The 24,264-nt window shown below is 35.0% G+C and overlaps 1 protein-coding gene across 2 annotated transcripts in view; it reads left to right on the top strand.

Annotated features, from left to right (window-relative positions):
* The window catches only part of TFEC (transcription factor EC), a 184,669-nt gene that overhangs the window by 95,878 nt on the left and 64,527 nt on the right, over positions 1–24,264 (top strand). Inside the window, exon 1 of one of the 2 annotated variants that reach the window (XM_053553845.1) lies at positions 14,501–14,600. The exons of the other annotated variant lie outside the window; for it this stretch is intronic. The gene's annotated coding sequence lies outside the window, so the exon portion shown is untranslated. Of the gene's footprint in view, positions 1–14,500; positions 14,601–24,264 lie in introns of those variants that run through there. 2 annotated transcript variants of the gene reach the window in all.

The raw sequence follows: 24,264 nt of genomic DNA, 5'->3' as shown, positions 1-24,264 counted from the left end.
TGACTTGAGTATTACAATTTTGGTCCAGTTTTTTTCCTTTCTTAAAATGTATCTACATTTTTTTGGCGACCTCTGTAGCAAGTGCTTTGTGAGTGTTTATCATAATAAAATGGCCTCCTCCACAAGAAGTTTTGAAAGAATAAATTTAAAGGACTGTGTTATAGTTCATCTTTCTCGCAAGTGGTATGGTCAATGGATATGAGAATAGTTTTTCTTAATTGCAAAAGTATAAATCATAGCATAATTTTGCCCCATTTTGTAAATCTTTCCGTAACAAAAAAGATGCATGCTAATTATGTGTTGTGGACTAAGTTTTGTGTGGGTGGGGGGGACATAGTGGTGAGTAAATTGACACAATTCTTGCCTTCCTAGAACTTACGGTATGAAACAAGTAAGGGTTAAGTTTCACATAAATTACTATAAGCCCAACTCTTTCTTTTCTTTGTGATATCTGTGTTGGATTAAGGCTTGGACCAATTTCATAGTATTACAAGATGTCAGTTTCTTAGGGCCCCCTGCAACAACACTGGGGTACACTAGATAGAGGATGATAGTTTCTTCAGGTTCCTTCCACACAATTCCTTATGTTACTAGTAAAATCTATGTTGGCTTTCCTTCTAATGAACCAGACAGTGCTATTCAGCAGAAATAAATTTGGAAAAAAGAAATCTCATTATGATATTGGCCTGTCCTAGTTGAGGGTTTTGCATCTTAATAGACAGGTTACAAGTGGAAATACAGAGTATGTCTCGGAGACTGGGACCAAGCAGCCATCCTACGCCTGAAGTCAGCAGGTGTAGGCAGCCAAAATGCTAAAAGAGAATGATGCTCAACATCTGGCTGTTGACTAGGAACCAGTGATTCACTTTATTACCTAACCATTAAATTATTAAATATGCTTGCCAGGTAACTCTTGCTCAAAAAACTTAGGAGGCATCAAAAATTAAAAATATTAAGAACATTTTGCTGAGATTATAGCCAAAAGGAAGTAAACTTTCATTCTGATAAGTATTTATTAATGTAACTTACTAAATGTAGGTTAGGTACATCCATTCTTGTGTCTGTAACACTGTGAAGAGAAGGACTAGTCCAGATAATTAAAATTTTATGTTTGGAGTATGTAATGTATCCCTTATTTTGAATATAATGTGTGTTATTATTATTAAAAACAAATGCCTGCTCTATCAAATACATTTTGTACAAATACCTTAAAATACCAAAAGAAAAGGAGTAACACTTTTTAGCCTTTCTCTGGCCATGATAAAGAATATACATATGAGAACTTTAAAATATTTAGTAAATTCCACATGTGTCTTCTTTGGGGTAAGTCACTTTTATGTTCAATATTCAGAAGGCCAAGTTCACAACTTCTGAGTAAAAATTGGAAAGACTTAGGTTTTAATTCTGTCATAAATTTAGAAGATATGAATTACCTTTTTAGTTTTGAGAAAATAACTAGGCATGACACAGCAGCTGAGTGGCCCTAGAAATTGAATCCTAGTGGGTTTGTAGTTCACATTCACAGGAAAGCCCCACGTAGTACTCAGAAAAGGCTTCCCACATAACGTCACTGTTCTCACCCACACATTCTACTTCATTAATCAAATAAATAGTATGGTAGAACATCCATAGTTGACCACCTACCAGCATTGCTCACTTCCTTAAGTTGACCTAATTTTTGTAGACCAGACATGCCGCACATGTTTTCAATGGAAATTCTTTATGTTGATTACCTCCATATGAGGACCACTTTGTTACAGGCTCTCAGATGGTCAGCATACAGAGATTCTATTGTATTTGGTTCATTTTATGATTTCAAGTAGATTGAATATGCATAATAAGTTGATGTTGGACTGCTTCTCCGAATATATTAACCATTAACCATCCATGACAGTTTTCAGTAGGATATCTCAAATAGTCCCACTCTGTTAAATGCTTAGGTGTACATTTTCATGTCTGTTTCTTTTCTATTTTTTTCCTATTATTCACACATAAAGCTATATTGTTTTTAATCTGTTTTCTTTGAGAATAATAAATGGTTTGTGTTTAACATATTTTAATAAATGTAAACAGATATTTCAAGTTTGATCATGGCTTGCTTCGTGGGATTTGCAAGATGAGAACCTTTTATTTTTACTTAAATCCTTATGTACTAGCTCAAGTTTTAACAATTCATGCTTTAGCTCAGTATTTTTTTTGCAAGAATTTGATGAGTGATATTTTTAAGAACTTTCTTCCATTTATAATCTTATTCCCATCTGTACGACCTTCATTCATAGTGCATATAGTTTTTCAAAAACATTGCTGCTCTGTTTGTAGAGTGTGAGGCATTTATTATTAATGAAATATTGGGAGATTTTTTTTCTGAATTGTCTTGAGAGAATAATGTTCTCCTACTTAGGAAAAAAGTCCTTAAGAATGGAGTATTCTTACAGAAAAATCATTATATCCACATATGTTCATAAGATGCACTATTAAATTTAGTAGTCCCATCACATGTAAGCTTCAGATATTGCTGCTTTAATGCATTCCCTCACTACTTTGATAAAAGGCTTAAGATGTTGCCACTAGTTCTTTGATGATTTCCTCTGATGTTACAGTACCTCTCTTTTCTACTCCAAAAAAAAAAAAAAATCTGTTTTGCATAAACATGAGACGTCAAGGCAGTTTGAGTTAACGAGTAAAAAGATCCAAGTTTCAGCAACGAAAGTATATATATTTGTAATCAGTTCTCTCACATAGCCATCTCCTGCAATGTAGGGAAAGTTTATTTTAGATTTCTGGAAAATATGAGCCATTAGCTTTAAAAGAAGTCCAAGTATGTCACTCAACTTTAAAATTTTGAGGTTTATTCAACAATTTCCCCCATTGAATTAATGAGATTTATTAATGAATTGAAAGAGAGAAGAGTCATATTGACCTAGATACTGACTTACTCTGATTTATTTTCCCCGTCATCCCTGCCTGCCTCCTGAATGAGTCCTGTGGAACGTGCAATTCAAGTGTGGATGATTTGTAAAAAATGTTTAATTCGAGCTTCTAAAGAATTTTGCCACAACTATGTTTAATAAAATACCATTGTGAATTATTTGTTGTTTTCAACATTAAATTTAGTATTCCTATAGGAATAAACTATTAACAGATCAATCATAAACTCAAATTTGGTCACTCTAAATATGAAATTGTGCTTTCAACTAAACACTAACATTCAGAATTAAACAATGTTAGTGCATCAACTCTGAACATATTAAAAATGTGTGGTGTTGCCTGTCTACATGACTTCTCTTTTTTGTCAATGTCTGGTCAAAGTCACCTACACTGTGTGTTTCCCTGAACCCACATAACCCATGTGGGTGTTTTCTTTTCAAAGAGCTGCAATCCTTCTAATGTTTATGCTGCATTTTTTTTTAAAAAACCAAGAATATTCTTCCATGGCTATATTCTAGAAAGGAAAGTCATTCTACCAACTCTCAGTGGTACCTGTGGCGTTGCCTGTCATTTTCACTTTGTCACCTATACTCTGTGAATTGATAATACAGACAGCTAAAATCCGACTGTGTTTGTTACATTCGCCCGCTTTTTTCTTCTGTAAAATTAAGGCTACTAGGCACCACTTTCACTGATGCTTTTCTTTTTTTCCCTGTCACACCTGTTGTGTTTCTAGAACACCTGATTTGTAGCTTAGCATCAGATTGCCAGTAGAAGATGAACAGCTGTAGGTCTGCACGTTAAGTGAATGATGTGTGTCTTGCTCTTCACGTGGGGAACTAGCTGATCGTGCAGCTGTGTCCTGGAGGGATGAGAGTCACAAACAGCCATATTGTTTCTCTCTCTCTCTCTCTGTGTGTGTGTGTGTCCTCTTTGTTTCAGAACTGTGATCTGGGGGGGAAAAAAGAGAGAACATAACAAGGACTACAAAACCTGTTAAAGCTCTGGGTTTTTCAAACTGCCTGCTTTCATTTGAGACCAGACAATGAAGTACAGTTTTCACATGATTAGCAAGATCTATACACAGGAGCAAAGACTGACCAACCCTTCTGTGCACCTCATCACTTGTAATAGATTTTCAGATACACTACCACAGTCACAGTTTCAAACAAATTTTTTAGGGGTTGACTTTTCCAGTCTTCTAACTTTTATCATTTCTGAAATGTATTACCTGTGTTTTGTTCTGTTTTGCTTTTTAAATGACTGCATCCCTTAGTATATGCAAGGGAAACCTTCTAGAACATAATCCACATGCCCCCAATTGCTTGACTCTTGAGCCGATATTTGAATAGAGTTGCATTTATATTTTATAATAGTTAGCTTTCTTTCACAAGCATTTTTCTTGGGTATAGGTATATTTTTATTTCTTTTTTTCTTTTTATGCCTTATGTCTTTTTCCTCATTAGTCGTTATTAATAAAATGAAAAGGAAACATCATATGGGAAATCTAATCTGTGTGAATGTTATATTAAAAGATAAGTTAACTCACATAGATTTCATTGAATGTAATTAGTATGTTTCCATGCTAGTGTTGACTAACACCTTATTTACATTTTGGGAAATATTTCAGTTAGAATTTTAACACATTCTTTTCATCTCAGTGTCACGACAGGAGACAGATACTTGAGATACATAAACTAAGTATCCTGGGAAATTAAGTATTAATATTCCCTGGATAGAAACCTCCACCTAAGAAGAACATATTCCATTTTAAATTTCCTAAGCCATGACAGTAGGCCTAATTTATTTTGCTATTTGAACTCTGTCAAAATAAAAGTGAATTCTCTAATGTTAATTCTTTACCATTTGGCATAAAACGCATAATATTCACAAATGCTGGGGCCATGCCTGGAGTATGGAAAATTGGCTTGAAACCATACCAGGTGAAATCCAAATGGCAGAGGTGGAACTGGGAGAATCATTTGAAAAGTGTAGGGCAGTTTTCAATAGCCATGATGTTAGGGGCTAAGTGCTGTGAACGTGCATTGGACGTTCAGTGTCATAGACCCAAGCACTTAAAGTTGACCATTACAACACTGCAAGTTAGGCAGTATAATAGGTTATACTAATCTGGGGAAAGAAAAATAAGTAAAAACAGCACTTACGATGAAATTATAAAGCAAAAATAATATTAAAAATGGTTTTTATAGTTTTTATTTTATATGTCCCTGTAAAATATCAAGGGAAAGTATATCTCAAATGCTGATTTGGATTTTTTTTTTGGCTCCTTTTTTGCAGAGCTCAAAGAATATCTTTTGTGAGATAAAAAGTTGCTAATACCCTGTTTCCCTGAAAATAACAGTGTCTTATTTTAAGGTGTGCTCCCAAAGATGCGCTAGGTCTTATTTCCAGGGGATGTGTTATCTTTCCTGTAAGTAGGTCTTATTTTCGAAGTATGTTTTATTTTTGGGGAAACAGGGTAGGAAATATTAACATATCTACATATATGCACGTTTGTTCAATTTTTAAAATTAGAAAATGAGAATAAATCACATTGATCACTTCCTAAAATACTAACAATTATTAAAAAAGATTATTCTTATTAATGCAATCATTTTCTTGGGATTTCTTGACAAAGTGTTGAAGTCCCATGAATCTGTTATTTTCCTTTGTTTTAGTCTTACAAAATGAAGCGCCTACTGACCAAAAGGTTTTAAAATACTATTGACAGTTCTTGTCCCAAGAGTATGAATTATCCCTGAGAAAACATTTTATACTTTGCTTTTTTCTACTTTCTTTGTCCAAGTCACATCTAGTTATTTTTCAGAATATTACAACTCACATTCTATCTTACTTGAGGAATAAGGAAACCCTGCCCCAGCAATCCTCCTTCTGTCAGAGTGTCATTTTAGTACAGTTAAATATCAACCAAATATTTTTAATTACAATAAGAATTGTGCATTGATGATCCTTTTATATGCAAGGGCATTTTTTTCAACCTCCAAGGGAATTAAAGAATCTCAAAATGGAAAGCATGAAAAAATATTTCTATCCATTTCTTTCTATCTCTGATCTTATTACCCTCTTTAGGTTTTCTTCCTTTAAAAATAATAATAATTGTATTGTTATAATTATCATAGTTTCCTGGGGAAAACTTTACATTTGCGTATAGCAAAATTTGCATTTGTGAAATGTCCTCCTTACATTTTTATGCTCCTCTGAAAGATGACAAATTGTTCCTTGCAGATAGATTCCAGAAGGTGTTTAGAAATAGGTCTTATGAACAAGAATCACAACACTGATAAACACGCACTCATAAAAAGAGTTTTTGTTTTTCAAATAATGGTTATCAAAATTATGAACATCCTTAATTATATATCTAACTTCATTCCCTCCTCTTCTTCTAACACTATTCTGGTCCTTTTGTTTTCTCTCTTTTTGTTTGTATTTACAGTTTAATGGTTAAGAATAAAGTGCATAGCTTATTAATTGAAGAATTGAATTTGTTTCTTATATGATGTTATAGAAGACCTAATTTTTACTCAAGAGTGATTCCTTGGTGAAAGTTGACAAATTAAAAATAATTAGCACAGTGGTCCTAATAAATCTTCTACTTCTCTCTTAGCACATGGTAGGATTGCAGGCAGGTTAATTTCCTTTGAAGTAGGCATAGCATTGTCTGCTTTGGCCAATAAGTGATGTACGAAGTGATGAATGCCACTTGCTGCAGAAACTTTAAGAACCTGGTTATGGTTTACCGCATCCTGTTTTCTGTTTTCTGGTGCCGAAGGTATATTTGGGGATGGAGCCTCCATCCTCCAGTGTCCTCGAGTAGCAATGAGGAAAAGAGCTTCCCCACCAATCCATACTGGACATGCAGAGTGTGAAGTAACATTTTGTTGTTTAACACTGTGTGTCTTGTTAGAGTTGTTTGTTATACCAGCATATCTCATGCTACCCTGTCTGACAGAGAGCAACTGTTCAATTTTGGCAGACCATAGAAAACATGTCATAATCTCTAGGGAGCAGCAATGTCCATCATGGGATATGCCTTTGCATTTGGAATAGCCTAACATTTCAAAAAAAGAAGCTTCACTTTTATCTATTTTATGGATACTAAGTTGTCTGGTTTGAATATAGTATAGTCATATTAAATAGCAGCCTCTATGAAATATTTTTGATTTCTGAAATTTCATACATAATCTTCTTTTCCAAATTTCAAATATATCTTCCCATTTTTACCTTTAGAATCCATTACCTTCCAATTATAAATGCCTTTGAGAGGGAGAATATTTTAAGTCTTATCAGTCATTTATACCACAGTGAATAAGATAGGTAATGAATTAGAGTGTTTTCTAAAAATAGTTTTAGATAGTGGCAAAAATGGGGTAATGATAAGGGATCATGGCAGCTTTCTAGCAAAAGGGAAAAGGACACAGAAATTGCATGTTAAAGACAAGTTTTGCCTTCTTCAAAATTTTTAGACAGTTTGGTTCTTTGTTTAATACTCTGGTGTACACCAAGATTAAATATAAGCTCTAGAGAGATTTTAAAGTCCTTAGTAGCATAGAAAAATTAATTTACATTAATGCCTTAAAGGTTTCTAGAGACTACTTGTTCATCAAAACTGAATTGTTGGGGACAGAAACTTGGGAAATTTATTTGATTCTTTTGATTGATTTTACCCATTTCTCACTGAGCAACAATGACTGCAGTGGTAAGAGATTGATGAGTTGATGTTTCTGAAGTTCATTGAGGTAGAGGAAAAGGATTTTAGATGTGAAAAAGTACTATTACTACAATTGTATAATGATACACACACTTTATAAGTGTCCCACAGCACTTTAGCCTGGCATGCTTCTTGTTAAGAACATAATAACTTTGATAGTGTGACGCTTATGTGTGGTTTTTAAAGATATTTTATAAGTTTATAAATATTATACTTACGAGTATGCTAGTGCAATAGTAGACTCTAGGTAAGATTGAATTTTGCTTTTTCAGAGGGATGAACTCCTGTGTGTTTGGTGGTGTATAGTTCTTAAGTGATATTGCAAGCCAAGGTCAACTTTGACATTTAATGTTTGTCTTAAAGCATTATCCAGGCGAAGTCTGGTATTATCATATAAAATCAGAAAACTTCAACTTTCTAATTTCTTCTACCGTTTTCAAAACTGGTAGTAAAATAATCAATAGCCAGATTTTTGCCAAGGGACTTAATTATGATATTTCCCTAAAAGTATAATTTCTATTCAAGAGTAACATAAAAACTTTCAGTTCTTTATACACATACCCGATTTTGTTTGCTTGTTTTCTATGATAATATTGACTTGGAATTTTTTCTAAATTTCTCTAGACATGTATCTTTTCCTTTGAGTTAGCTATGTAAGAGAGAAGTTAGTTTTGTTCATTGTAACAGATTGGAAGTTTTTCAAAAATTAATGATTGCCTTTACCTCGACTACTTGTTGGTAAGAAAAAAAAGGCATTATTATGAACTCTCAACATCCCATGTCCACGATTAATTGCCGTGAAAAGGATTTTTATCAATAACGTTTATTTTTATGCCCTCTATGACAGCTGTCTAAAGTAACAAGGAATGTATTGTTTTTCCTTTTCTTGAAGGGCTAACATGAGCTCTCATCTGCTTTTTACACACTTATAGATCTACTGAGTCCATTTCCAAAGGTACATTAGCTTCCATTTGGCAAGCAGCAATTTTTTTCCTGCATGATTTGTTGATATTTTGAACTTAAACATTACCTATTATTGATTATTACCTTAGTGGCCAAAAATGTGTTTGACTTTGGAAGTGAGACGATCTCTACTTTTATGGCATTTCTCATTTCAATATCCTGTGCCCTTCCAAAAGTCAGATGTAAGAAAACTAATTCTTTATTCTGCACATTATTTCTGTCTCCTATTTCATATATTATTGCATTAAAATAATTTTTCATGAATTAATTTAAACCATGGGCATAATTGAATCTATAAAAATCTATTAGATTCTGATCTTGAGAATAAAGACTAGAGCTCTTTGTCTTTGTTTACCTAATGCCAGATACCTGACAGACATTTGAAATCAATGAAAAAATAAATGTGGCATCAATTTTTAAGGGAAGGTTAATGTAAATATCTTAAGGAAGAGAATTTAATACATACTGCGTACTGTGTGGCAGGACAAATTCTAAGTAAGTGGAGCAGACGCTGTTGGTGTTCGGTCTACATTCCTGTCCCTGCTACTCTTTAGGTGAATTATGGCTTTTCCTCCAAAAGTGAGCATTTTAAGTTTTGTTGAAGGGCTATTCTTAGCATAATGCAAATTATTTTTCCCTGTGTAATGCAGGCAGGGTGAGCCTGGGAATAAATTTTCCCCTGGAGGCAGTCTAAATCCAATAATGGGTAAGTATTAGGAAGTATAAATACCCCATCCCCTGTTCCCTCTGCCTGGATACTTCTGAGGCATGTATTTTACACAATTTTCAGTGTGATGAAACTAAGGCAGAACTACTAATACAAAGAAGAAAGTGTTGTGATACAATGTAGCAATAAACACATTGTCTGTTAAGAAGACAAATAAGAAAAAAATTCATAATACAGCACAACAAACATCTGTATATTGTATGTGTTCTAAAGCTATGAAAAAATATTTGCCCAATTTTAGGTGTTTTCAAATTCAAAAATAATTCTTTTCTTAGAAAGGTTTAATATTTGTATAGCTGAAATTTTACTTTGGTGAATTTTCCTCCACTCTATGGGCCACAAGATAGTCACTAACATATTTTTCCGAGCAATGTTCATGAATGTTTGTATTTAAATATTTAAGATATTTTAGATCAAATTTTTGTTATAGTAGAGGTATGGGTCTTTCTTTTTCATTTTCGTTCTTTCTCAACAAATTTTGAGGTATTTGCTCTGAAAGTATTTATTGAGAAATAAATATATCTATTATGAATGTAAAATATAACCTTCAAGATATACTAAAATGCAAGAGGGTTGAGCTTTCTGTTTACTATATACCAGTAATAAGCTGTTTTAATTATTATGGTCATATACTGTGTTTAATACCTCATTGCTCAAGCCATTCGTCACTTTTTTTTTTTATTTTCAAAGTATTTGGCTCTGTTTTTTCATTTATTATCCTTAGTAAATATTGAAAAATGTACCCAGCAGGATGCAGCTAGACTTTTGGTGGATGTTACGTTGAATTTAGACTATTTGGGAGGAGGGATTAAACTGTGTTAACATTAATGCTTATAATAGAAATATGTGTAAAGTAGCCAGGTATTGGGGCAGGCGCCTGTAGTCCCAGCTACTTGGGAGGCTGAGGCAAGAGAATCACTTAAGCCCAAGAGTTTGAGGTTGCCGTGAACTATGACACCATGTCGCACTCTACCAAGGGTGACAAAGTGAGACTCTGTCTCAAAAAAAAAAAAAGGAAAAAAGAAAGAAAAGAGAGAAAGAAATATGTGTAAAGTGTCTTCATTTCATACATACACTCAAGAGCAATCCTTAAGTCTTTTTAAGGATACAGGAAGTCAAATATGATCTAGACTTTGAAAAGAGGGGATTCCTATAGCAGGACATTCTAAGCATGAGGAGTTAGGAGGTATGATGATGAAGCTTGAAATCTAGACTGAGATTCAGTTGTGAAGACTTTTATAAGCTATTCTAGAGATTTTGGAATCAAAGATTAAGCAGGAGGAAAGTTTTGATGCTTATAAATAACAAAATAAAATGATAAAAGGGATAGTTTAGAAAGGTACAGTTACAGCAAGGTGGGGGCAGGACATGACTTGGCAGAAGATAGATCAGCAAGAAGAGTTAAGAAGCTACCAAAGGTCATGCCTTCAGCCCTTTACTCAGCAAACTTGCATGGAATGACAACTATTTACCATGCTCCTCTGAGCACTTAGAATATGTCTAAGAGGAAACAGGGATCCTCGTCTCTGAGAAGCCTACTGTCCAGTGAAAATAATGATTAAGCAGTAAATCTAATAGGTCAGGGGGTCTATGGAGAGAAGAATACACAGACTAGGGTAGGGAGAATACAGTGTGCCAGTGGGGGTAGAAGGAGAGGATGAGAGAAAGGTGCAGTGTTAGACTGGTTAGAGTGACTTCATGGCAAGTTGATATTTCACAAGGACTTAGAAAGGTGTAGTCCGAGCACCTTTGAAACCATTTTAAGGAATTGGAATGACTTTAGTTTTTACTCTGAGTGTGGGGGATGCTATGCGTTTAGAACAGAAAAGCTACATGACCAGCTTTGGAATTCAAAAGAACTACTATGGTCACTTTTGGAGAATGAAATCTCTCTTTCTCTCTCTCATAGTAGGAGAGACATAACAATTAGAAGGCCTTTGCAGCAACCTGGGTGGGAGAGAAGGTTACCTTTGACCTGGATAATACTAGTGTAGTAGTGGAAGTTGGGTAAGGCAGGTAGATTCTGGATATGTTTGAAGATAAAGTTCATAGGAGTTACTGATAGACAGGGTGTGAGGCTGAGCAGGTGGAGGGATGAAGATGGGCAGGGTGTCCTCTGGTGCTTGAATGGAAGGGGATATTTGAATTGTCTGTTAAACCTGAAAAGGCAGCTGTAGAGTAGGCAGTTGGGTATATGAGTGTGGAATTCACGAGAGAGGTCAGGCATGGAGATATAATCATGAGAGTCATTAGCATACCAGTGATATAAAGTCAGGAGATTAATGAGATAGCCAAGGTAATAAGTACAGCTACAGAAGGGGAGCAAACAGGCTGAGACTTATGCCATTGCATTATAAATAATTTAAAGAAAGAGGAGGACAAGGCAAAAGAGACAGAGGGAACGTGCAAGGAGGTAGGGGGAAATCTGAGAGTCTGTGGTATTCTGAAAACCCTTGAAAAGGGCGTTCAAGGGATAGAGAATTATCAAACATGTGCTCGTGATAGAAAAGTAAGTTGGGACTAAGAACTGACAATTTAATTGGCAAAATAGCCATCATTGGTAATATTGACAAGGGCAGACATGTGCTCTGGTAAAAGCACAAAGTCTAAGTGGAATGAGTTTAAGCGAGAATGGGGAAAAAAGGAATTGAAGCTAGTGAGTACTGACAATTTTACTGAGCTTGCAAAAAAAGAACACAGAAATAGAGTGCTATCTAGTGGGAGAAGTTTTCTTTAGGTAGGAGAAAGAACATCTGTCTGCTTTCCGATAGGAATGAACTAACGCAGTGTTGTAGGTTGTAAGTGGGAGGGGGACTTTGCTGGTGATATTCCTAGGTAGGGGAGGAGGATGGGATCCAGTAGAAATGTAGACAGCCAGTCTCTGCATAAGATGTCATAGGAATCATGTATAATAACAAACAGGAACCCAGAGCATTGGGGTTCAGGTATTGGTAGTGGGTAGACGTGGTGTAAGACGGAGGAGGACAGGAAAAGTGGAGAGGAATTAACAGAGACAAGAAAAGAAGGGAAAGAGGTAAAACTCACATACTACACGACTGGCACTGTTTAAACAATTTACTGCTATAAATCATTGAATCCTCACAACAACCCTGCTCTAGGTACTATTATTCTCTACTTTACAGATGAGGAAACCATGTCAAAAAAACGTTAAACGTTTTAACCATTGTGCCATAGCTAGGAAGAGGCAGATCTGGGAGCTGAACAGCAGCAGTCTGACTCTAAGCACTTTGACACCTTTCTCATTTGTAAGAATTTCAGGTATAGAATTGCCAGAGCTTGATGATCATTTAAATGGGAGGAGAGAGAACGCACCTCCAGAAACAAAGATTTTTTTGATGAATCATAAGTAGACACCTTGCCTTATGCTTTATCATGTTATTAATTGTACTGTTTCTTGCAGGGAGTGTATGAACACCAACAGGTAATTGCACAAAAAAGGATTTAGATTATACTTAGTTATATACAAAGTCTCTCTTTTCTTGTCTTACCAAAACAGATAATTTGTGGTAAAATTATTTTGTGTCAAGTAGTAGATTATTATTAAAATTTTGATATGCAACTATTTTTGAAATTAAAACTATATTTTATATAAATAATGCACATATTTTCAAATAAAATATGGAAACAATAAATAAACAAAAATTTTAAAAAGAATCATAAGTACTCCATTGGCCACCATTAATAGATAACCAATATTAACACCTATATGCTATTCCTTCAGGTGTGAATATGTACCCATGTGAGTCTTTCCAACTTTTAAATCCAAAATATTCACCCATAAAGTAATGCAGCTTAAAATTATCCTTCTGAATTTCACAAGTGTGTCTTACACAAATGTGTGCATTTTAAATGTGTTAAACACTGTGTATCATACAAACATATTCAATCTAAAGTAATTTCTAATGAGTAAAATCTCAAATGTTTTCATTCTTCATAATGTTTCTGATATGAATGTTGTTTATTTCTAATATTAATATAAATTAATCAATTTTACAATAAAGTATTTGCTACCTTCAGTCACCTTAGAACATTTAGATGTATGATAGCATAACAAAAAATAAGGTAACTCAACTACTTGGTATTGTTAATGAAGGAACTTTTTTTTATTTAATGGTTTTGAAATTCTTAACAAAAGATGTTATATAAAGTGCTGATATTTTTTGCATAATCTCTACTCCTTGACAAACACAAATGTCAATTTAATTGCATAATTTTAAAAAACAAAGGCAAGAGACATTAGAATGTAGACTTCACATGAAACTTTAGTAGCTTCCATGAATGCGTTTCTTTGTATATTTTAAAAATATATAGGTAAAATAAGCAAATGATGTAATTATTATAGAATGAATACAGAGTGTCACAGCACAATTCACAAGTAGGAAGAAAATCTTACTTTTGATGTTAAGTTTCTGCAGAAAACTAACACATGTGATAAGATCTCTCAAGTAGTTTCTTTTAAAAGGCAGTGAGTAACCATTTTTCCTGTCCCATAAAATTACAGACCAAACTGAGACATAAATAATAATAATTAGAAATCTCAAAAGTTGAATATGTGTTTTCCATCTACATGGAAGATAAAATATTCTTGAACAAGTGAAACTTATCCTGGAATCAGTTCAAGAGAAAATCATACCTGAGAAAAATGTGGTTATATGAAATATGAGAAGTTCAATGGACTTAAGCAAAAATTCAAAAACCTATTAATACTCCAGACAAAAATGCAACTCTCAAAACCTGAAAAATGGTGTAGGTCAGTTTGTTGAAGAAATGTTAATTGTAAAGCATCACATGTTGCAATAAATGTGGGATCTTAGTCCATTCTGATAACAACCAAGTACTGCTGTGTATATTGTGGGAAGAAATGTTAATGGGACCAACAAAAGCTTATACTGTGGCCATACTGTTGTGGAGTAGTTTGTTGGAGCGTCATGTCTCAAATTAGTGGCATTTTTCAGATAAAGAAAGGAAGTGGCCTTTACTGAAACTGCTGTGTCATTTCTTCTTCCTTAACTGAAATTCCAAATAGGGTTCAGGAAATGCCCTAATGAGCCACTTCTCTTTTTCTCTTTCCTCAACTCAGTGGATTCCAACCAGCCCAAACTATTCATTACTCAGGATCCGATCATTCACTCTGGTTGTCTCTCAGGGCATGGTGCTTTGTTATGAGAAGAGGGATTATAGTTTGGTGCTGTTTATAGAGGTGATAACACTGATAAAATCCAATCATTGCTGGTAGGTAACTAAACTGGCAGGTTAATAACCTGTACTTTAAAATAGGAAGACAAGTCTAATCAATACTTGTTTTACGTTGATATGGCTTGTTTATAATTATGAGTTCCTCGTGTGTAACTAGGTATCAGGATATTAGAGTAGTCAAGCTTTGATTTGTTATAATTTGGGGAAAATGTATCTGAAATGATCTATTAATGTCTTATTTAAATCAAGATGCAGAAATCACTGTTTTAGTTCATGATATAGCCAAAGTAATTTCTTCTTCCAGCTTAATATTCTCAGATATTTACTAAATTGGAACATGATTTAACATTTCATTGCCTCCTGTATGCTATTTTATGAGTGTTAATTTCTGTTTACATTCTAGCAGTATCTATTTTATTGGCTTTTAAAGGTAAGAAAATATAGGTATGTTCATAGCAGAAAGAACACCACGCAGTATATTAGCAGTTGTTCCTTTTCCAGGGCTACAAAACGATTCTCATTTGTGCAGGTGTGGATCTAAACAAGTCTGTATAGGAGATGTTCAGTATCCCAAAGCAATAACGTTTTTAAAGTAACAGTTTTTAATTGTGATAATTGCAGGAGTTGTAGTAGGAATGTGAAGATGATCTATGTCTCTATATTTATACTAATGTATAATACACAGACACACATTTGTGCTATATATGTGTCTCTATGCATTGTAACATATATTATTTCATATTTATTTATTTGACTTATAATGCCACAGTTTCAAAAATGTCTCAGAATATTTCAGTGGGAATAGGTATTACGAGAAAAAACAGGCCAGAGGTAATTTTTAATTCATTTTGAATAGCTTATTCGTAACTTATTTACTAGATACTTCATTGAACTTCAAGAGATTTTAAAATAAACTTCACGATACTTCCTTGTTTAGAGACTGTGTCAACAAAGCAAAGTGAAACAGAATGTGGAGTTCATTATCAAGATTATTCTGATAATTCTGCTTCATCTCTATTTTAAATGAATCTGAGCATAGCTATACACTTTCAAGTAGCTTTTTAATTGGTATTAAATCTTTTACTTTTTTGGTGGAAGCTACCTTAAATAGGCCAAAGTTTATGATGTCGACTTTGAGAATAAAAAAAAAAAATTAACCATAGAACAAATGGAATACATACAATTCTCGTGTCTGTTACTTTGGTTTTGATTAGTACTATTATTTCTTGAATTTTCAGTTTCGTTCCAAAGCAATAGAATAGTGCAATGTAATACCTTTTGTAGAACTGAAACTTGGAGCTGATGTCCAATGAAACAGGCTTAAAAATGTTTCTCAGAAGTCAGCTTAATTTTAATGTCAGTGGCACAGAGTTGTTGTAAGTTCTAGATAGTCAAAACAATTGTGAGACATTTAAATATGGCAAGGATTTTTAGCATAATTGAAATGTTCAAAGTAGTAGCAATTAGTACACTACAAGTGGAAAATCATTTTCTGAAAACAGTAGTTTGAATAGCCAGAAATAACAGAAGGAGAAACAGAAAGAAACAAATAGTCTTACACAATGGTTTTTAAATAAATTAATGAAAAATTCAAATGAAATAATTATGGATATTGATAAAATAATATACATATACAAGTGGAGATGCAATTTTTAAATCTTGTATAAGACATTATACAAATAATACTATATGAAATTTATTAAGCATTACAGACACTTCATGGAAATAGACTCAATACTTAAAAACATTGGATTAAGGTATGGAGTGATAGCAGATCCAGGAGGGTGATATTTAAAAATAGCATATTGTTATTTTGAACTATTTGTCAATAAAGCAAACAAAACAAATGCATAGTGTAAAATAAAACTTTTCAAATTTTACTGAGGTGTTTACTAAGATCAGGGGAAAGAATCTGTGAGGTGTAGGAATGATAAGCATCTGTAAAAACATAATAATGAAGAGAGAGGTTAACAGTAGTCTTCTCAGAGAGAAAACAACACCCAGCAAGAAAGTAATGTACAAAAATAATCCTTTATTTTATGGAGTTGTGAATTATCAGCCAGTTAAAGAATCTGTGGGGTTGAGTTGTGGGTGATTGAAGATATAGAATAAAAAGTTGGCTGACATTACTCTGCCTGTGAGAGCTTAGTTGGTGATAGATGATTTAGTGATTTCATTAAATTGTGTTTATTTGGTCGTGGAAAGATGGCCACTTATCCACCTGCCAAAAAAATAAGAATAGTATGAGAATACATTACAAGTCGTTATGCTGAACATTAGAAAAACTGGGGGAATCTGTATAATTAAAAATTGGGATGGTAAGATAGGTGGGCAATCTCTTCGGGTGAATCCATTTTAGAAATGAACTGGTAAAGGAAAGAAAGTCCTTGTCCCAAGTTTTTCAATTGCTATCAGGAACAGAGGAAGATAAGCCTAATGGTCTTAAAGGCCCATTAGGTTACTGTTTCCCTTTTTATCATTTTAGCTTTGAAAGAATAGGTGAAAATTTGAAAACAGATCTAAAAAAGAAAATCGAAGGGTGAGTCTAGGAAACAGAGGTGGAGTTTTAATAAGATTCTCATGCCCTCTTATGTTCATTCCTAGGGGTTGCTGTGAAAGAATTATTTCCAAATCATTTCTCTTCTCTCTTGAAATAGTCAACTTTGTCTACTAGCACAGACTGATTTGTTTTCTAGCTTCTTCAGAGGAGATTATGTCAGAGATTTCTTCTATTCCTTCCTTCATTTCTTATTTACAAAAGCATGTTTTCAATGTTCAGTTTCCATCCTAATAATATTAGCCAAGAATTTCTATCCATTCAATCAGGTATTTGGCTGTATATTTTGCCCTGTGCTGGCACTCATTCTGTCTAGCATCTTCTACTCTCTCAAAATCTAGATCAATAGCTACTGCATTGATACTTTGTCCATAGGCAGGTAATGATCTCTGCTAGTGTTTCCAGACAACTTCTTAGTAGCTAAGATGCTCCGTTTGATGCTGTGCCTTGATTCTACTCAAAATGCCTTGGGTCTACTAAACCATCTAAGGTTTGCAAAAGAAATTTGTCAGCAGCATTTTCACCACCATTTAAATTCTGGTAAAATTCTAGGCTTCTCTTTAATTAATGTTAGGTTTGGAGGCATCTGATCCCTTAGTTGTACTCTCAAATATTTCTATTTAGGGAATTAATTTCTCTTTCCTATAGCCTATGATTGTCCACATCTGCAAGGCAATTTTTGCATGATGGATAATTTGCTCTTTCCATCAGAATTGTACCTACCCTTAAATATCTTTCCCATAAGTGTATTCGACCTTCCTTATTCTTGTTGCTTTCAAATTCGAAAAAAAATCTTTTTTACTGAAAGCAACCATTTTTCTTACTAGCTTTTCGAACACTTCTAGTAGCATTTGAAAAACTCTGAGTATATCCACTCTTAGAGTAGAAATAAGCCAGTGGGTGAGTCAGCCCAGTACCAGACTGATAAGACCATTTTCTGGAGAAGGTGGAGAACATATAATTTTACCTTGGTTAGTAACTTCATTAATATCTATGTAGATTTATTAAGATAAAAATGTACAGGTAGAGGAGTGTACCTGGTGCTGTATTCTGTTCTGAGGATGCTGAGATGCATAGGATTTGGTACCTGTCAAGGAGCAGTTCAGATATTTCAGGAATGAATTGAGGAGAGAAGAGTTATGATAATTATGTTTTAGCAGAATCTCTCTGGCTCTGGCCATTTGGGAGACAGGTTGAAGGGTGACAGACTTTAGTTTTAGATTTAGAGCCATTAGTTTTAGCTTTTGTTTATGGAACGCGCCTGTGTCTGCTTTAAAGGAACAAAGATGAGCATGTGTGGTAACTCTGGGCAAAGTAGCTATACCTTTGACAAGAACAGAGATGCTGAAAATGTAATAGAACCTACTTCATGAGAAAATCAAGGTGGGTACTATGATATTTTTTCACTGAAGAAGTAATCACTTCAACTGAACATGGATTAGCAAACCAGTGGACCAAGCAAGTATTTGCAAATGATTCAGTGATTTCCTTGTGGTTGCTTGACTTAGTGCTGATAGAACATACTGTGAAAAAGGAAGTCGGAAGTTCAGCATTTTTAGTCTGCTACTAACATGCCATGTGACTTTGAATATGTCTGTGTGTTTGTACGTGTGTGTTTCCTGAAGACTATGTTGAATTAATGTCTAGTGAAAAAGGGGAGGGCTTGGGCTGGGATGGGACCTGGGGGTCGATTTGAGGGGTCTGGTGGTGCTTAAAGCCTGAGTCTCCTATCCTTGCAGAGTATCTCTGAGTTTGCTCCTGCTAAATCAAACTTAGATCAGATATAGGAACTCTAGGATTGGAAATCTAGCTCATTATACAAAGGGAAGGTCCTCTCCTCTCTTTGAGACTTCATCCCCACATTGCAGACTTATTTTCTGAGCACAGAAAGTAATACTGGGCTACTTTCTCATTTTATCTGGCCTTATTTTCCTCTATATCCTGTCCTATTAAAACAGCATCAGGGAACTCTGCCTTGGGACAGAACTTTTAAAGCAAAACTAAGCAGAGAATAACAATGCTTGGAGTAATTTAGGGAGTAACTCAATTTGTTTTTCTTCATACGCCATCTCTATAGTCCCATATTTTCTCAAAATGTATTGTCAATTCATTTGCATTTCCATTTGCTTCCATATGAAACATGGGTGTATGCAGCTGTCTCTAAATTCACTTGGATTCAGGACAACTGGACACGTACAATGAGATGCATGTTTATCTAAATATGCAACAAATAACATCAAAAAATAGCTAGGAAAAATATGCCAGAATAAACTAGGAAAAGGAAATAATTATATATGTGTGTGTGTGTGTATATATATATATATATATATTTTTTTTTTTTTGATACAAAGTCTTACTTTCTCACCCTTGGTAGAGTGCTCTGGCATCAGAGCTCACAGCAACCTCCAACTCTTGGGCTTAAGTGATTCTTTTGTCTCAGCCTCCTGAGTAGCTGGGACTACAGGCGCCCACCACAATGCCCAGCTAGATTTTAAGGACAGAGTCTCACTGTACGTCAGGCTGGTCTGGAACTCCTGAGCTCAGGCAGTCCACCTGCCTTGGCCTCCCAGAGTGCTGGGATTACAGGTGTAAATAATTATATATTAAGTGAATTAGTTAAAATATTAAGTTCTCTATTGGTAGATAAAAGGAAGACCCTGAATGCTAGTACTCTTTCTTAAGTAGCTGTCATCTTAGAAGAGTTGTACTGAGAACCAAAATCAGCTGTACTTCACGAAATATTATCTTGCCTTCTCTTTCTAGCAGGTGATATTAGGAAATGTTGGTTGGGCTTTCATCTAAGGCTATAAATGTATCACCTCATTTGAGTCTGACAATATTCTCAAGGAACTGCTACTAACTCCATTGTTCAGAAAAGAAAACTGATGTTTTGGGAGGATGGATAATTTTCCCAAGATGGTCAGCAAGTAAATGATGAGAAAGAGACTTGGATGTAGGATTGCATGATGCTTAGACCTGGATAAACGATGCATTCTTTTTTGGGATTCTTGTAAATTTAAACTTTATCTTTGTTGTTCTCTTTCATTTATTTTAAACAAGATTCTGTCTTTAAGAGGAAACCATTCATGGGGGAAGGGGTGGAGGAAATCAGAAACCATGGTTATGTTAAAAATGGTTCCCAGGCTTACACATGGATAACGAGGACTTTGCGTAAGATTTGCAAAAATAGCAGATGCAGAGGTAGCAAGGGACCAGAATAGATGACTCTATTTCATAAAAGACAGGGGCAAAGTGAAGAGACTCATTAATGTTGAAGCAGTGGATGGATAACCAGTGACAAATATCAAGTAGATTTGCTTCAGTTTGGTCAGAGAAAGGTCATTGATTATTTTTGGTTAAACTGGTTCACAGAGGCCAGGTCTCCACTAAAAAAGAGAATTAATTGCTTCCATTTCCCACTAATTGCCTCAACATTTCCCTTTGCTTTGTCATTGGAGATTTGGTCAGAGAGGCGAAAAGTCAAAAGTCAGAGTTTGATGGAATCTACATAAAAAGGGAATCTGAAGAGACCAAATTATGGCATTTGGTGTAATAATGATAATGATAATTTAGCATTTTTCCCTGGGAGTGCTGTGGATTTTTAGAGCCCTTTTCAATCTTTAATCAGACCATAGGGCACATTTAAAAGAGTTCACTGTTTTTATTTCCATCTAGAGGATATGGCATCACAGAGAGGTGAACTGACCTAGGGCAAGTCTCTGCAGATGTTCATCCTGTATTTTAGATTACACCCTCTGATGGTGAGTTTTAGCTTGAAGCCTGGGCTCTTCCCGGATGGTCTATTCATTCATAGGCTAGAATCTTTAGGGTTTTTGCACATTTGAAAATTACTACTTCTATCAATGACTTAAAAATCACCCAAGAAAATAATATGAACTCATTTTGATGTCACAAGAATTTCTTACTTCTCAGGCTTGAAAAGATTGAACCATCTTCAATTAACAAGACATTCTACCTTTGTTTGCTGAATTAACCAGCTTTTTTTTTTTTTTTTTTTTGTAGAGACAGAGTTTCACTTTATTGCCCTTGGTAGAGTGCCATGGCGTCACACAGCTAACAGCAACCTCTAACTCCTGGGCTTAGGCAATTCTCCTGCCTCAGCCTCCCGAGTAGCTGAGACTACAGGCGCCTGCCACAACGCCCGGCTATTTTTTTGTTGCAGTTTGGCCGGGGCTGGGTTTGAACCCGCCACCCTCGGTATATGGGGCCGGCGCCCTGCTCACTGAGCCACAGGCGCCGCCCTGAATTAACCAGCTTTTAAAATCCTGTATAGCTCTAAGTCCTTTGGAATATATGAATTTTATCTTCCAAACATTTTGTTTTATTATTTTGAAATCCAAAGTGACAGCACAGAAAGTGGAAATAAGATAGGCTTATGAATATGATAGGTCAGTGATGAATCATTCTGGCTCTTGCAATTTACTTTTAATGCCTTCAGAGGCCCTGACCAGTGTTTCTCTGTAGGAAGTCATAAACATACCTTTTCAGCCCTTCTTCTTTGCTGGAAGAACCAGAAATACAAGTTGTTGTTAAGAAATATCATATAATGGACTCTAGAAACTTGGTAATTAGAATAAATAGATTTTAAAATAGGGTGGTTAGATTTTAAAACCAACTCTCCATAACGAACTGTTTAATTGCAGACTGGTCATGTAATTGGACTGAAGCTCAATTTCTTCATATGCAAACCATATCTAACTCATAGGGATTTCATGGAAAGGAAGAATAAAGCACCTAGCTCAATGCCTGTATAGAATGTGGATCTAGCAACTTTAGCTGTTATGCTTAACACTGTTTTATATTATAAATTATAGAGATGCTGAATTATAAAATTATTAACTGAAGAATGATTTAAAACTTAAGACACTAGAACAACAAAGGTCCAGTGCTTTATGAAATACTTCATTTGACCAAGATGCTCTCAACTACAATGGTGAACTTGAAGTGGACCATTTTCCACATTAAGTCTTCTTTCCCTGCCTTGTTAAAAGTTCTTTAGTAAACAGAATGGCCCTGGGAATTGAGTTGTATTAATTCCATTTATTGTAGAGGTAAGACTACTTGTATAAAGAAACGAAAATATGTGGCTCAACTTGTTGGGCATTTAGGTTGTTTCCACGTATTGATGATTGTAAATTGAGCTGCAATAAACAGTCCAGTGCAAATGATAAAATGATTTTTTTCCTTCTGGGTAGATGCCAGTAATGGGATTACAGAATCAAATGGGAGGTCCAGCTTGAGTTCTTTGAGGATTCTCCACACTTCCTTCCAAAAAGGTTGTATTAGTTTATAATTTCCCCAGCAGTGTAAAAGTGGATGTCTCTCCACATCCACGCCAGCATCTGTAGCTTTGAGACTTTGTGATACGGGCTATTCTCAATGGGGTTAGGTGATATCTCACGGTGGTTTTGATTTGCATTTCTCTGATGATCAGGGATGATGAGCATTTTTTTCAATGTTTCTTAGCCATTCATCTGTCTTTGTCAGAAAAGGTTCTATTCATATCTCTTGCCCAGAGGTAGATGGGATTGTTTATTCTTTTTCTGTTGATTAATTTGAGTTCTCTGTAGATTCTAGTTATCAGCACTTTGTCAGATTAATACTCAGAAAATATCTTTTCCCATTCTGAAAGTTGTCTTTTTGCTTGTTGTGTCCTTACTGTGCAGAAGCTTTTCAGTTTAATTAAGTCCTATTTGTTAATTTTTGTTGTCGTTTTTGTGATGGCCTCTGAAGTCTTTGCCATAAAATATTTACCTGGTCCAATATCATCAAGAATTTTCCCCACACTTTCTTCTAAGACTTTTATTGTTTCATGTCTTAGATTTAAGTTTCTTATGCATCTTGAATCAGTTTTGGTAAAGGGTGAAAGGTGTGGATTGAGTTTTGGTTTTTACATGTGGTTATCCAGTTCTCCCAGAACCATTTGTTGAATAGGGGATTCTTTTCCCCCAGTGTATGCTTTTGTTTGGTTTATCAAAGACCAGATGGAAAGTATAGATTGGTTTCATCTCTTGGTTTTCTATTCTGTTTCATATGTCTATGTCTTTAATGTTGTACCAATACCATACTATTTTGATTACTGTAGACTTCTGATATAGCCTGAAGACTGGTTGGGTGCTGCCTCTGACTTTGTTTTTATTACTAAGAATAGCCTTAGTTATATGGGTTTGTTTCTGATTCCAAACAAAATGAAGTACTATTTTTTCCAGTTCCATGGAATACTATTTAGCCATTAAAAAAGATGGAGACTTTTTTTAACCTGGATGGAGGTGGAACATATTCTTATAAAGCTTCACAAGAATGGAGAAGCAAGAATCCAATGTACTCAATTCTAATATGAAGGCAGTAGATCTAATACAAGGTAGTGGGTAGGGGAATGAAGGACCAGAGAGAGAGGAGGAGGGAGGGAGATGGGGGTCATGGTGTATGACATGCCTCTTAGGGGTGGGACACAATTACAAGAGGGACTTTACCTAACAACCACAAACAGGTAACTTGATTCTTTGTTTTGTTTTTTTTGTTTGTTTTTATTTTTTATTTATTTATTTATTTTTTATTTTTTTTATTAAATCATAGCTGTGTACATTGATATGATCATGGGGCATCATTCACTAGCTTCACAGACCGTTTATTCTTTGTACCCTCAATGAATCCCAAACAATGAAAAAAAAAAGAAGAAGAAAGAAATATGTGGCTCAGTTGGTGGGGTGCCGGCCCCATATACCGAGGGTGGCGGGTTCAAACCCGGCCCCGGCCAAACTGCAACCAAAAAATAGCCGGGCGTTGTGGTGGGTGCCTGTAGTCCCAGCTACTCGGGAGGCTGAGGCAGGAGAATCACTTAAGCCCAGGAGTTGGAGGTTGCTGTGAGCTGTGTGAGGCCACAGCACTCTACCGAGGGCCATAAAGTGAGACTCTGTCTCTACAAAAAAAAAAAAAAAAAAAGAAAGAAAGAAATATGTGGCTCCAAGGTACAAGGTGTGTCCGGGTAAAGCCCAGATTTGAAACTAGGTGTAGTAATCCTAAAACCTGTAATTTTCACTGCTACTCCCACAATGCTTTTTAAACTTCAGACTGCTTTTCAAGGTTGTTATTTGTGCAACCTGAGAAATTAAATTGCCTTCA

This window comes from Nycticebus coucang, chromosome 11 (genome assembly GCF_027406575.1).
Source record: "Nycticebus coucang isolate mNycCou1 chromosome 11, mNycCou1.pri, whole genome shotgun sequence".
Lineage (NCBI taxonomy): Eukaryota > Metazoa > Chordata > Mammalia > Primates > Lorisidae > Nycticebus > Nycticebus coucang.
Note: the sequence above shows the minus strand (reverse complement) of the source record. Positions and strands in the feature narration are given on the sequence as shown.